The sequence below is a fragment of the Neofelis nebulosa genome, chromosome 6 (genome assembly GCF_028018385.1).
Source record: "Neofelis nebulosa isolate mNeoNeb1 chromosome 6, mNeoNeb1.pri, whole genome shotgun sequence".
In the NCBI taxonomy this organism is placed as follows: Eukaryota; Metazoa; Chordata; class Mammalia; order Carnivora; family Felidae; genus Neofelis; species Neofelis nebulosa.
Genome location: NC_080787.1, coordinates 128,786,747 through 128,792,869, shown reverse-complemented (window position 1 = coordinate 128,792,869; position 6,123 = coordinate 128,786,747). Strand labels below are relative to the sequence as shown.

The window sequence follows — 6,123 nt, the reverse complement described above, 5'->3', positions numbered from 1 at the left end:
GGCTCAGTCGGTTAAGCGTCCGACTTCAGCTCAGGTCACGATCTCACGGTCCGTGAGTTCAAGCCCCTCGTCGGGCTCTGGGCTGATGGCTCAGAGCCTGGAGCCTGCTTCTGATTCTGTGTCTCCCTCTCTCTCTGCCCCTCCCCCGTTTATGCTCTGTCTCTCTCTGTCTCAAAAATAAATAAACGTTAAAAAAAAAATTAAAAAAAAAAGTTGTTGGACGGAATCTATTTACTGTGAATAATGACCTCTTGCATCCGGATATACTGTCCTAGCGGAGTCTCATCATGCCTCATTGCTTCTATGTCTTTTTTGTGTGGAGTGACTGTGTGGGTCAATGAGAATTTCACCCATGAGGAATGATGTGATGGGGCAGATCTGACTGCTAGGTGAACTGATCTATTGTGGGAATTAAAGAACAAGAAAAACCTCCCTGACGGTCAGGAACTCCTCCTTTTGCTAGTTTTGTTTTGCATTTAACCATTACTCTTTGTGTGCCTATGCACCAATCAGCTAATATTCAAAGCTGAAACTGCCCAAGTGCCCTAAATTAACTAAAATTGTCCTAATTAGCGACTGAAATAACTCTCTTAAAAACTTTTCATAAATTTGTTTGAACCTTAAATGGCTTTGATTTTATACCAGAAAACCCGGCTCATCATTTTTTTTTTTTTTTTTATGACGGAGAAAGAAGGCTTTTATGGAATGTAATTATGTGTGAGCATGGAAGTGTATGTATAGAGAAGAAAGCTGAACTGTAAAGACATTAGTTTTTGGTTTCTCACCTTCACACATTTAATTTTTTTATCGGTAAAGAGCAGTGAAACACCTGTGTATTCGTTTTACTTAACTTCTATTAGGTTTTTAAAAAATGCCTCAAATTTGTTCCTAAAGTGAAAGCTACATTTTGAAATCATTTTGGTACCATTTTAGGCAGGTCTTGCGAATAACGTACTCCATTAGAATGGGCATGTAGACTTTTAGACTTGGAGTTGACTGTGAAGGCCATCTACTTCATTAACTTAACGAGGGAGGAGATAGAGTCTGAGAGGTGAAGTGATTCACCTTAATTGCGTGGTGGGCTCATAGCACAGCTAGGCCTGGAGGCCAGACCTTCTGTTTGGCTCACTCGCTGGTCCCACAACATATATCCCTTCCTTTTAGGGTCACGTGGGAAATAGGAACAAAGTTTAGATACATTCCACAAACAGTCCAAAGGATAACTGTGACTGTTAATTTCATCCTTCTTGTCAGATAACCCTTTTAACAAGTCTCCCAAGGAACAAGTAACGGAACTAAAGAGTTTACCAGAAGCCTGAGCTGCAGGGGGAGATGCTGCATATTGCCTTGCCTGATGGGTCTCTGCCATAATAAAAGGCACAAGTGCAGCTGTTTCAAAAACATGGGGACTTTATCTTTGTAATAAGGAAACAGCATTTTAGTGCTGTGGGCAGTGATTCTAAGAAATAAATCATCAGGTTTGCCGTTCCTCGAAATCTCACAGGTAGTTATCCCAAATAACTTTTTGTCGTAGGTTGGAGAGTTCGTACATTATTTTTTCTCCTACCGATCTTTAAAGACTCCCCCAATGCTGTCCCGACATCCCCAGGTTGGAAGGAGTGCTCCCAACAGCATCCATTATGGGCCTCCAGTGTATCTCTTTATCGCCACATTTACCAGCATGGGCTGAAATTGTGTATTCACTTCTGCTCCCCTTTGCTAGACAGCAAGCTGCTTGAGGTCAAGGGTGGCTGCATTCTTTCTTTTTTTCAAAGCTTAGAACAGTGCCTGGAGTGGAATAGCTCAGTAGATATTTGAACGGAACCAATACTTGGTTTCTTAGTGCTCACTGTTGAGAAGAACCGTCAGGAGGGACTGTAATACTGATGGCTCCAAATCTACATGAACAAGACAAACAACTTTAAAAACAAATGAAAAAGTAAACTCTTATCTTTTTAAGGTTTTGTGCTGAAGCACTAGTATGCTCCTTTCCCTAGAAGCCAAACTTCATTAATTTTGCTGACAAAATAAGTGCTTAATTGAAAATAGTAATAGTAGGGGTGCCTGGGTGGCTCACTCGGTTCAGTATTGGAATCTTGGTTTCCGCTCACGTTATCATCTTGCAGTTCGTGATTTTGAGTCCCGTAACCAGCTGGCTCTGGGCTGACAGTGCAGAGGCTGCTTGGGATTCTCTCCTGCCCCCTCTCTCTGCCCCTCCCACACTTGTGGGCACCCCCGCCCCTGTGCTCTCTCTCTCAATAAACATAAAAAAAAAAAAAAGATTTAAAGAAAATAGCAATAGCTAGAAATGTGGATAGTTATCTCTCCGGTCTGTAAACAGTCAAAACAAACTTTGCAGAAATCAGTAGGCACCCAACCTCATAGCCTGTTTCATTCTTTCAAGCCCTATGTGATTTGTTTCTTTCTTTTTTTAATGTTTACTTAAGAGAGAGAGAGAGAGAGAGAGAGACAGAGTATAAGCAGGGGTGGGGCAGAGAGAGAGGAAGACACAGAATCTGAAGCAGACTCCAGGCTCTGAGCGGTCAGCGCAGAGCCCAACAATGGGGCTCGTACTCACAAGCTGAGAGATCATGACCTGAGCCAAAGGTATACAATTTTTATAGGAGAGATGAGTGGGGTTGAAGATAGTTGGCTGGCAGAAAGATTTTTATAGGCACTGTCTTTACATGAAGAAGATGTGAGTTTGCAGTGCCTGTGTTAGATGCTATAGCCCAATTAATACTGCTGGATGGTGCTCGAGGTCTCTAGCTGCATTGTCCTACATCACAGCAGACTGTCCCAACCAGAGGGTTGGCTGTCCTGATGTCAGAATGTCTTTCTTCCTCAGAATTAGCCTTCTATGCAGGTGCCTGTCAGAATTCTAAAGACAGAGAGTGGAGGCTTCACTGCCCTTCTAAGAACAGGTAGTGTGGTTCTATTTGTGTCTGCCTGCCTGCTGATAAAATGTTTGTATTTCTGGTGAAACTGGCTTAAGACTTGCTTTCATTGAAACATACCACATGCTAGGGAGGGTGTTGGTGTCGGAATGTGGTTTCCACCCCCCTCTGATCCCTGGAGGGCCCCTGAAGGTATTGACAGAAACTGACAGTAGCTAGGCAGTCAGGCTGCGCCTCGGGTTAAGGAGGCTGCATGAAGTAAAGCAGTGTTTTCTGTGCTTGCCTGACACTGAGAATTGTCTAGAACTCTCGTTAAAGTTACGGATTTCCAGATCCTTCCCGAGCTTTACTGAGCCAGAGCTTCGGGATGTGTAACAAATGCCACTGTGTGCTTAGCGCGCTTTGAGGAGCCCTGAAATGGACAGGAGGTCTCACTGGATTGAGAATTGGGAGACTGCAATGTGACTTCATGCTGCCATTTTCTAGTGGCAGATTCCGATTAATTTATTCAACACCTCCAGGCATTAGTTTCCTTAAATAGAGACTTTGACTAAAATAACCTCTACCTTGGCATTTTGTGATTCTAATGAGGGGTTACTATTTGATGATACTAGTGTAATATCACTGATCAGTAGTGACTTGCAAATATCACTGATCGATGATAATCCCTCTCTGATTCTTATGATTAGGGATTTAAACATTTGTGTGTGTGTGTGTGTGTCTGAAATAAACTCTTCATGACTATAGGGACTCTTTCTAATCATATTTGACCCACATGGAGTGCGTGGAGTTTGATGTCTTGAGGGGTTAGGGGTCACGGCTTCCTCCTCATCTTTAAAAAGTGCTAACATCATTATGGAAGGAGAATTGTAGTTTAAATGCATTTGCCATATGTCCGATTTCTACAAGAGAGTTATTTATTTTTGTAATTGTGAAAGGGTCCTGTTTAAGCCAAAACATCAATTTACTCACTGACTCTTGGGTATAATACAATTACCTGGTTCAAAAAGCTACGTACGTTTAGGTTTGAAACGTGATTCTAGCAATAATCTAATTTCCCTCTATATAAGAGGAAAACCCAATATTAAAATTTCTTCTGCATTGAGACTAGCAAATTTTTTTTTTAATGAGAGAAATATTTGAGTTTTTTAATATTTTGGAAGAAAATTCAGAAAAAAATGATGCAGTGCTTTCCTTGGGCTGTCATTTTAATGTCTTTTAAAAAAATTAAGTTTTAGATATAAGATAAAATGGTTTATACCTAGCTAGGCACCTAGTGATTTTTTTTTTTTTTTTTTTTTTATCTAATTTCTCCTCAAATGGGCTTTTACCCTGGGATAGATTAGTTCTGCAGGATTTGAAGTTCAGAATCAACAGGATGGTGATGATGGTAATCTTGCCTTCACATGTTACCTTTGTGGTCGGCACTTCTCGGAAGGAGCACCGTAGCAATGCCTTAGACAAATGTAGCAGAAGAGAGGGAGCTTCTGTTTTTGACGAAGGGCTCTTCTGAGAAAAGGCCCTGGCGGTCCCAGCCTCAGTCCCTTTCCTTGTGGATCAAATGACAAGTCTGTCAAAGCATTTGGCATCCCTCAAGTAAAAAATGACGTTACTAATATCAGTGCGGTTGTAGGAGTGCAATCCCAACTTTTTGGTATCGGGCTTTCTGGTGACTTTGTATTGCCTGCTAACGCCAACAGCTACTCTAGGCCAGACTCTAATACGGGAGTCTCCTTTTATCTGCGGTGGGGGGACCTTCCAGGACCCCCAGTGGGGGCCTGAAACCCTGGATGGTACCAAACCCTGTGCATACTATGTTTTTTTCCGACATCGTGTTAGGCTGCCGTTGACCCTCTGAAGATGTGTCAGAAGGAGGATTGCCCGCTTCTGAACTGCGGCCACGGCGAGCAGCCGAACCCGTGGAGAGCGGAACCGCGGGTGAGGGGGGTCTACTGTGTGTACAACAGCTCTAGGAGGTGCATACTGTTATTGTGTCTGTTTGACAGGTGATGCAGCTAAGGCACAAGTCATTTGTTGACCCACGTCCACGGCTAGTAAGCGAGGGAGCTGGGGTTTGAACTACGGCAGGCTTGTCCCTCTTGAAATCCTGCGGTCTGCGGTGCTGTCTCTCTTGGACTCATGACATTGTGCACTCAGATGAGGAAAACCGACCCCAAGAAGATGTGGCGAAGTCCTGGCACATATCTGAGGGAGTAAGCCCCTGTCTTTTGGTCTTTTCCTTTTTTCTCGTCTTTTTGTTTTGAAACCTCTCAGTAGATGGCTAAGAAATTTGAGACCCGCATCTAAGCCACTTCTCACAGCTCCTGGCGCGTCGCTAACGTGTATTTAACATTTCCTGTTGTGCAGATGACTGAGAAGGCCGAGTTAGCATCTGTGTGTGCACCGATGTGCGCCTGTTACCCCGGCCGACCCCTGTGAGGCTGCTCAGCTGGAGCCTGCATGGTGACAGCTGCCCAAAGTAGGGGACCGCTGGTGTCGGTGATGAACACGAAAGTACTTCTGATCTGGCCGCGCCCGGGTGGCTCAGTTGGTTGAGCGACCGACTCTGGATTTTAGCTCAGGTCGTGGGATCGAGCCCCACGTCCGGCTCTGCACTCAGTGTTGGAGGCTGCTGGGGATTCATTCTCTCTTTCTCTCTCTCTGAAAGACAAATAAACATAAAAATAAACAAAACAAAAATGACCTACTGATTGAAAAACTGGAGTGTTCTGCCCGGGGATCTGAAAGCGTCGATGGTTCCTGACAGCAATGTGTGAAGGGCTGTTGCTTCCCTCTGCTTTACAGGAGGCTTGGAAGAGCGAGCCCTTCTCTCGGGGCCTTTGTGTGTATGTCCTCTTTCTCGGAGCCCTCTTCACCCTTATTTCCTCCTATTGTAGGAGCTGCACACCCGTTCAGTTCCCACTTGGTTTCCTAGCTGGAGGAACTCCCCTTTACCTCAGTTGCCCAGCCTGCTGCTACTTGATTTCATGCTCCCACCCAGGGCCCGGGAGGCTCGGCTCACACCTCGGCTTTCCTTGGGCATCCTGGAACTCGGAGCACATGTTAGCACTATTTCATTCATCTCGTGTTTCCCACACTTTCTGAGTCATCACACACACCAGGGCCTTGTTTAAAAACAGATTCCCTGCGATTCTGGAGATTTTGAGTCATCAGGTCTGGGGTGAGGCCAGGAACACGCCTGGCCGACAAGTACCCCCAGGTGATT

At 44.5% G+C, this 6,123-nt stretch overlaps 1 long non-coding RNA gene across 1 annotated transcript; it reads left to right on the top strand.

The window, feature by feature from the left end:
* The first annotated feature begins 208 nt into the window (after window positions 1-208).
* On the top strand, window positions 209-5,557 carry LOC131514943 (uncharacterized). Its single transcript, XR_009263354.1, has 2 exons — window positions 209-5,110; window positions 5,265-5,557. It is a non-coding gene; the product is annotated as an uncharacterized LOC131514943 (long non-coding RNA).
* The last annotated feature ends 566 nt before the right edge of the window (window positions 5,558-6,123 follow it).